General features: G+C 41.4%; 1 non-coding gene across 1 annotated transcript; it reads left to right on the top strand.

Annotated features, from left to right (window-relative positions):
- Positions 1-1,298: 1,298 nt before the first annotated feature.
- Positions 1,299-1,405, top strand: LOC122063879. The gene has a single exon (XR_006135499.1). It is a non-coding gene; the product is annotated as a small nucleolar RNA R71 (small nucleolar RNA).
- Positions 1,406-9,299: the final 7,894 nt, after the last annotated feature.

Here is a 9,299-nt window from a genome sequence, read left to right as displayed (position 1 = left end):
TGCTACCTGCTAAGAACGCCTTTTTTGGCACACTAGTGATACGTTTGTACGTACACAAAATAGGCAGGGATCTGGGATATGGCATCCAAAAGAGGGATGTTCACTTCTGCCTTTTTGAAGACTTCTAAAATCTTGTCTATGGAAGTATTCTTCTTTTTATTTACCAAGCAATTAGGAAAGGGGATAGGTGGAACATAAAGACTATTAGGAATTTCCTCCTTTTCAGAATAATCATTTTTGGTTTCCTCAACCAAATCATCTTTAGTTGCTTTAGGTTCATCAGACGAACCTAGAACAGGAGGCACACTTGTGTCCTCAATAGAAGGAGGGTTAACAGGAGTAATAGATGGGGAAGATTTAGGAATACTCTGTTGGTACTTTCGGCCAATCCTAAGGGCATAAACAACATTACATTGGTTGGAGGGTCCTTGTTGGGTCTAACCTTGTACCATATTCAGTGATGCATTAGTGGGTGCTTGTGAACAAACAAGCTGATGCCTAGGGTTAGGCTTTAGTTGACTAGGCAATGTTCCCTTCTCCCTCTCACATAGAATTGTGATAACTTTGGTGAGTTCTCTTGTAAGATTTTATGGCTTGTTATGAGGAGGGTCATATTCTTTTCCATGTCATTTATTCTAGTTGCCTCTCCAGTGTTGGTAATTCCAGGGGGTTGCTGATAAGATGATAGGAGAGGGGGCCTAGGAAGACTAGCCTGAGGTCTTACATTTAGCCTAGGAAAAGTATTTGGAGCAAAAGGTTGTTGTGCAAAGGGAGGTCTCTGAGGTCCAGGTTGACCTTGATTATGAAAATTGGAAGGCCCTGCTTGGTTGCCCTGATTCTAGGAGAAATTTGGGTGATTTCTCTATCCTAGATTGTAATTGTTACTATATGGATTATTCTGATATAAAGCATTAGCACTTTTATTAGAAGTGCCCCCAGAGGTGTTAGGCCATTCTTTTATGACATGTCCAGGGGACTGGCACCAAGCACACATCTTAATCAAATTGACTGATGATGGCTCTCTAAGAACAATAGCCTCAATCCTCTTGATTAGGATATCCAAATGGGCTTCCTTGGCTACTATCCCATTCACAATATATCATTTCCCTCCTATGGTTCTTTCACTTTCTTGGGTTGACTCCCACTTATGGGTTTTATCAGCTAGGTCAAGTAAGAATTCCAATGCCTCTCCTTCATCTGTAAAGGATGTGAATCCCCCAGGGCACATGGACTCTATCATTTGTTTAGTTAGGTAATCAATACCCTCATAAATAATCTGAAATAAATTCCATAAGTCTAGGCCATAGTGAAGGCATTCCTAGAGTAAATCCTTGAATCTCTCCATAAGTTTAGAAAAGGACTCACTAGGCTTCTACGTAAACTGGAGGATATCACTTCTAAGCTTATTGGTCTTGTGAGTTGGGAAAAACTTCTTGTGGAAGACAACTGTGAATTTCTCCCATGTGGTTATGAAATTTTTGGGTAACCCATATGACCACTTCTTAGCTTGGTCATTTAATGCAAAAATGAAGAACCTAAGCTTAACAACATCATTCAAAAACTATTAGACTTTAATTAGAACACATACCTCTTCAAATTCCCTAAGGAATTGGTATGCATCCTCAAAGGGCAGCCCATGAAAATGGGGCAACATAGTGATGAACTGAGATTTGAGCTCATAATTATTTCCCTGGGCTTGTGGTAGAACTATGCAGGATTGAACCTATCTTTCAAAGATTTAGGTGGAGGGTTTTACTGTTGGACTCCCACATTGAAAGGTACTAAAGAGAGTAAATGTATAGGGTCACTACTTGTTGGATCTCTTCTTTCTAACCTATTTGCACTATTACATACCCACCCAGCACTCATGCAACAGAACACTATCCACAACTAGAATGACAAACCACAAACACAAAAAATAAAAATAAAAAATCTGAAAAAAAAAATTTTGAATTTTTTTTGTGAGCTTAACGGTAGGGATCCGTGGTTGCTCAGGTCAATTCCTGAGGTACTGCTACAGGGTAACACCTATCTTTATCATACTGTGAGGCTTGGCGACCTCCACCGATACAACTATTATTACAAGTTGTTCTTCTCAGGAATTCAATAAAAGAAAAATAAAAACAAAACAAAGCAAACAAAGCACTCCAATTTAGCAAAAGAAAGTGAAAATAACATGGAACTGTCTCCCTAGCAACGACGTCAAAAACTTGTTTAAGATTTAAAAAGTGATCGCAAGCGTACGGATCAATGTAGGTAACGGGTCAAACACAAGGAGAGCAGCCACTTTATTTTTGGCTTCTTAAAGTAATTTGAAAGTGAATTAATTAATTATAGTGATCTACTTCTAACTACCGCCCTAAACCAACGCATCTAAGAATTTAAATAATCAAAACACGTAGATAAAAAGTAACTAAAATTAAAAACTATAAATCAAGAGGATGGTTCTATGGCTAGGAGGGGCAGAGCCAACGCATACACTAGCCGTGAACCTTGGGGGAAAGGGAAAAGACATAAAGTAAAGACATAAAGTAAAATCCTAAGGTAAGAAGGAAAGGGTAGTCAAAAGAGGGAATGAGAGGGGGCAGAGAAGACTACCTACCTGAACTTCAATACTTGAACTTGAAAACTTGAAAACTTGGTTGAGATTTGAAATACTACCAGTACTAAAAACCAGATCTAGGATAAACCAAATCTGATATTGCTTGATATTGCTAGTACTAGAGAAGACAAATCTAAACTTGAAAGAGATGATCCACAGCTTGTTCTTATCACTTAGAACTGAACCTAGGACTAGAAAGTAAACTTACAACTGAATAAAATAAAACCATGAACATAAAAGAAACTTGCATTCATTAAGTAGAACTCCATTACATAAGTGCATAAGCCAAAAACAAGAGCAAAGAACTAGAGAAGAACTAAACCTAGAGGATAAGAGAGACTAAAGAAAATCCTAAGAGAGAGTGGTGTGCTCCTTGCTTGAGTGTGTTCCTTATATAGGGGATGGGGGTAGGGCTAGGGCAACAAGTTGGTTTCCTAGTTGGAATCTGTGAGGGTGGGGGCCAGAGATGGATGGGCTATGCCTATGCTTCCCCATCCTCTCTTGTCACACCCCACTCCCAGTAGACCTAATTAACCATTAGGAATACCGATGGTGTGAGTAAGACACGTACCTGTCTTATAACCTACAAGGATCTCTGATAGCAGTACCTTAATATTTTCAAAATCTCACAAAACAAACCAACATAAGCAACGGAATCAGAGTATAGTAGCGGAATTATAGATAAAATAGGGAAACATCCAATGGTAATATAGTAGCAATAACTGAGTTATTCTGTTACATTCATCCATGACATATAATATAATCTCAAGAAAATATACAATCCACAACTATATCCAAAAGTATCAAAATATGATGTACAATTTCATGGTGCAGCATAAGCACATTGATCGCAAGCATAGTCCTGATTGTGCTCCTCCGCTTCTGGCATCCACCAGTCGCTCACACCATACTTTGACCCAGAAGATACTGAGTCACCCACCATGGGCACCACGGTACCTGCATCATCATCTAAAAAGGGGTGTATGCATGGGGTGAGCTTTCCAACTCGTTCAATGAGGGGTGGGGTTAAATACATCCAAGTAAGTTGATAGCAGTAATAATTTATGATGCATGATCACGAAAATTAAACACATAGTCCATGATGCTCGTGATGCAGTTCATTTATTTATTATCCACCTAACAATACAAACTAAGTCTGGTAAATGCTATTACGGTGCATTAGGCTATATCCCTCGTCTCAAAAATGACATCGACTATGCAGGGATACAAACCCTAGCCATGATTAGAAGCCTGTCAGTCCCCGTATGCATCTATGGATCACCTAAAAAACCCTTAATTACCCCCTCCTGGCAGTCACATCACCGGTAACACATCGGCCATGCTGGACAGGTTCTCGCCTCTGACAACAATCACATCATACCGTGGGAGTGGCACTTCAGAAAGAAACATCAAACATACCACAATGGGTTATCCAACACCTCAACCCCTGTTGGCAAGGGTGCGTAGCATAGGGAGTGATACCTAGCCATATGTATACTATATGCCTTCATAATGATACAGTCAATATGGATTACACGATATCGGAGAAACCTTGGCCACAAAGTGTAATCCATCTCCAAATACAGTCCCGGATACACGATACCAGAGAGACCTTGGCCACAAAGTGTAACCCAAGACCGATTATCGAATCTAGCATACATATCACATTTGAGTATAGACTACATAACACGGCAAAGACCTCAGCCATGAAGCGTATCCATTTCCAAATGTAGTCCCGAGGTACACGATACCAATGAAACCTTGGCCACAAAATGTAACCCACGACTACAACTCACTCTAATGCACATAATCAATGCAACATACATACGGCAATCACGGCACCGGTACCACCTTGGCCATGTTGGATTCTGTTTCACACACACACACACACATTCAAACACACGGCAATCACGGTACCGATACCACCTCGGCCACACTGGATCCCATCATACATTTCCATACAACTCATATCAAAACCATAAAATGACAATGTAGCATATTACAATCATATTTGAATAATTACAGTTAAACATACAATTCTAAACATGTGAGAAATTTAATGATAATAAACATTTTAGAAATAAACACAATCTATCCCTCACCTGTTTTACGATCGGGTGTGTTCGGGTTTAGGTACAACCATCAATCGATCAATTCAATTCTGGCTTTGGGGCATGTGTGTGTCACTGTCCTAGACACAAATGGAATCATACATCAGTAAGCATCTAAAACATCAGGAGGGACCCACATAGGTCACCGCCAAAGGGTACAGACACAGTTCATAGGTGACAGTATTGTCACCGGAAACACCCATAAAAACTAAGGCATTTCCACCAGAAATATCAGTCTTGTTTTTGGTGGAGATGACAGAGAGCACATAAGGCTCATATGTCCACCGGAAACAGCTACAGTGTTTCCTGTGTCATATTTTCGGTGGACAAAGAAAGGTCCAACTCGAATGGGGCTTTCCAACTCGAGCCCTATCGTCGGGATTTATTTCATAGAGTTTATAGGAGATGTTTCTAGCATCATTCTAAGCCAAGAGAATTCCAATTCCACTACAACTTTTGGGAGATACATCAACCAAACAATCGAAACCCTAGTTGGTCTTTTGGCATTACATGTTGTCGGAGCTCACCGGGCTTGATTCGAGCTCGGCAACCACACTGAAAGGGTCAAAATGAAGAGAGAGAGTGGCATGGGAGGTTGTACTTACCTCTGGTAGCAATTTTGGCAACAAGGCAGCAGTCGGCACCAAGGTAGGCCTCCAATCCCCTTCTTCTTCCTCTTCTTCTTCCTTCCACTCCTCTTTCTCTCCTTTCCTACGTTGGGCATAAGGGAAATGAGGAAATGAATCCTCATTTCCCAACTTATAATTTAAGTGGGCCTTAAGGGTCTGTTTGGTTTGGACTTCTTTTGAACCAATTGGGTTAAATGAAATTCGGGGCACGAGGACTCACCCGTTTAGGTCCATAAGGTGCTCACATCACAAGGAAAATGTGAAGGACGATTTGGGATAATCCATAGTATTTCTGATGCAAGTGGTGGGAACCACGGGCATCAAAACCTCGACAGCAGCCTATCAACCCACCAAAAATAGGCACCGAATTCAGGCCCAAGCTGCTTCTAGTGGCTTGTTTCTAGTGGCCAAGATAGCTTGCTGTCTTGATAGCTTTTTGTCCCATGGTTGGCCTCACACGGGTGGCTACCCTCGGATATGCTCAAGGCCTTTCAACAATTATGATGCTTGCAGAAAATCAAGTATGGGGAGTCAGGTCACTTACCATCTGGGATCGGAAGGTATAAATCCCCTCCAGTTAGATAGGCATGAAATGCACGAACATGTAGGGTCATCTCTACCCCATCGGCAATGTACAGTCGTGAGCCAAAACCTAGTCATACTTCTGATCTCCGATCCAAGGTCTGTCACAATAGTTTCAAATTAGATCGGATTAGGGCACGGGCGTAACATCTGTTCTCTCTCTCTCTTCACCTTCATGTGAGGGGGAGGGGTTCGAGTCATATGTGCTTTTCTTGTGGGCCCCACACCACCGTATTATCGCTTGGAGATACGTGGAGGCCTCTTTCGCAAGAGTGTAAAATTCATCATTTGAGACAGGGGTTTGATGATGGTCCAATCCGGGGATCGGGATCATACAAATAGGGTTTGGAGTCACCACCTAGGGTTATGGGCCTAGGACCTGGGGGTGGGCCCGATTCCTGAGAAAACGGCCCAAAAATTTGGTTACAAAAAGTTCAGAGATTTAGGGTAAGTGTCAAGTTAGAGATTTGGGAAGGTGTTAAGCACCTAATCTGCTTGATTCAACTGGTCTTCTTACTAGATGCTTGAAAACGAACATTTTCCACAATTATTACTATTCCACATGTATGGCTAAGTAATCACGCATATATACATTAATTGAATTCAAACTATTATATACACTAAAACAAGGCTTATTAGATATCTACATTATGCTTAAATGAGGAGAGAGATTATACCTGAATTTGACCCATGTTTTGGGTCAAGAAGGGTGGGCCCCTGATTGGTACCCGCTCAGACTGTCTTTCGTGTTCTCCTGACTCAAGGGAAGATGGTCTTGACCTCCAACTTCCTTTCTTGAGATTTACTGATTGTGATGGTATCGGGACAGAGTTCCAGCTAGGAAGGTTGCTTTTGGATTCAGACAGAGCTTTGGCTAAGAAAGGCTATTTCTGTCTTTGGGTTTTGACAGAGCTTCGGCTAGGGAAGGCTATTTCAGGCTTGAGATGAGGTGGCACTCAAGAAGAACTTCCACTGGAAATGGCTATTTCTGAAAAGATTTCAATGACATTCGGATAGAGGTTCGACTAGGAAAGGCTATTTCAGGGCTTGGGATGACGTGGCACTCTGGCATAGCTTCCGCTGGGAATGGCTATTTCTGGAAAGATTTCAGGGACACTCGGACATAGGTTCAGCTAGGAAAGGCTATTTCTAAGCTTGGGATGAGGTTGCACTCTGACAGGGCTTCCACTGGGGATAAGCTAAGGGAGGGCTAGGCTGAGGTGGCACTTTGGCAAAGCTTCTGCTGGGAATGGCTACTATTGGAAAGATTCCAGGGACACTTGGACAAAGGTTCGGCTAAGAAAGGCTATTTTTGAAAAGAAACAGTCTGACCTAAAAATGGATTAACGAACTCCAAAGTCCTAAAGAACACTTTGAAGATCCGAACAGAGTTTCAGTTCTTAACAAAGATCTCTTCGTAGACCCGAAAAACCTCAAAAATGGGGGGTTTCTATCTCAAAAACGCTTAAGAAGCCTCTAGAACACTCAAGAACACTCAAGAATACTCAAGAACACTCAAGGGAGGTGGCTCAAGAATATACTGTTTTTGGCTAAAAACTGGATCTAACTAAGAATTTGGATTAAAGATCTTCAAGATCCCGAAGACCACTTCAAAGATCCGAATGAGTTTTCAGATCTTGACGAAGATCGCTCCGAAGATCAGAAGAAAATCAAGAGGGGGAGGGGAGGAAAATTTCGCTCTAAAAGGAGATTCAGGCATCTGTCGATGTGTTTTTTCTATGAGAAGTTACAGGAGATCCGTCGATCTGATTTTGGCATACCATATATCGTCAAAATCATATTTCTGAACACTATCCATCTGTACGGTCATCTTGATTGGATTCCTTCGTATATAAAAAGCCAAAATTGGACCCCTTCCCTCCTGTGCGGGAGGGTTTTAGACCCGGGAGTGTTTTGGGGTTATCTAGGTAGGTAGGGAATGAATTTTACGGTGTTTGGGTTAGGTGAGGGATTTTTCCAGGTTTCCAACAGGACTATCTGTGTGTACGGCATATGTGCGAGAAGGCATGATTTTTCAAGGATGATTGCTGGAGATCCATTGGCCTGATTTTGACGTATCATATATCGTCAAAATCATGTTTCCAATCACTATTTATCTGCATTGTCATCTTGACAAGATTCCTTTATATATGAAAAGTCAAAATTAGACCTTCCTCTCTCCCGCGCTGGGATTTCCAGGGTTTTGTGTAAGGGAATGTTTCCATCAGCATCTCTGTTGGTCAGAAGTTGGAAGTTACGTCCAAGATCCATATTTCATCATAGCCAGAGGAAGGTGACCAATTGGTGTCCACAAAATCTAAAATACTGAAGTGGCAGCAAAAGAGAGTGAAGAGATAAGGGAGAGAAAAGAGAGGGAAGAAAAATCGTATGGAGAGGGAGAGGTATCCAACCATTTGGGTGTGATTGGGGGATCCATAACAGCATATCCCATATGTTAGTGATGAGGTGGAGGAGAGAGAAGAGAGAGAAGGGGGAAATCATATGGGAGAAGAGGAAATTGAATGATTTTGGGTTGCTTTTTCCCTATTTTTTTCTCTCTTTATAGCAGCTAAGAGGCTCGAACTTGAGATCTCCTGGTGAGCAAGGGATTTTTGCACACCACAACTCACCAACTATGCTTGGTGGTTGTTGTTACCAAAAATAGATTCTTCAATCACTCAAGGGGGTCCATCGATCCTTGTTGGCATTTGAAATATTCCTTGTACTCCTGGGACAATTGCAAACAAGTTGGTTCTGCATCTCGGTTTAGTTTTGATCCATTATTTTTTTCTGAGCTGAAAAGAATAATCACTTGTATGGTTGACCAAACAAATGTGTACTTTTAATGTAGCACATCCATGTTGCTTAGAATTTCATCTTCTTCACAACCATGAAAAGAAACAGGACCTCTTTACATGTAAAATTGAAGATATGGTGCCCGATAGTCCTTAAGGCCTTTAAAATGCAAAACCTATAAAAAGAGAGTAAAACCCAAAGGTAGCTCCATTCTAAATATGTAAAAATGCATGCTCTACTACCTAAGATTTCACAACAAAAAAATGTGCTCATCAGTACTCATATAGACATATCTCCCCTTCCCTCACAACGTTAGCTCTATCACCCACACCAAGGGCCGAAAGTATCACAGAATCAGGGATACGATACCTTTTCTGAAAACTTTCCAAATCCATAGAGGTAACCACGGATGAAACCTTACCCACTGACAAACCAATCATAGGGTTACTCCTATTAGAACCAAAGACAATCATGTTGCGACTCTTCTTGGAGTAGCGGCCTTTTTAATGGGTGTCCGACGGGAACTGCCACCACCAATGGTTGTGATAGTATATGGAACTTTCCCTGTGGACTCAGATC

Source organism: Macadamia integrifolia, unplaced genomic scaffold, assembly GCF_013358625.1.
Source record: "Macadamia integrifolia cultivar HAES 741 unplaced genomic scaffold, SCU_Mint_v3 scaffold1489, whole genome shotgun sequence".
NCBI classification, from domain to species: domain Eukaryota; kingdom Viridiplantae; phylum Streptophyta; class Magnoliopsida; order Proteales; family Proteaceae; genus Macadamia; species Macadamia integrifolia.
The sequence above is the reverse complement of the archived record's forward strand: the minus strand, read 5'-3'. Positions and strand labels throughout refer to the sequence as shown.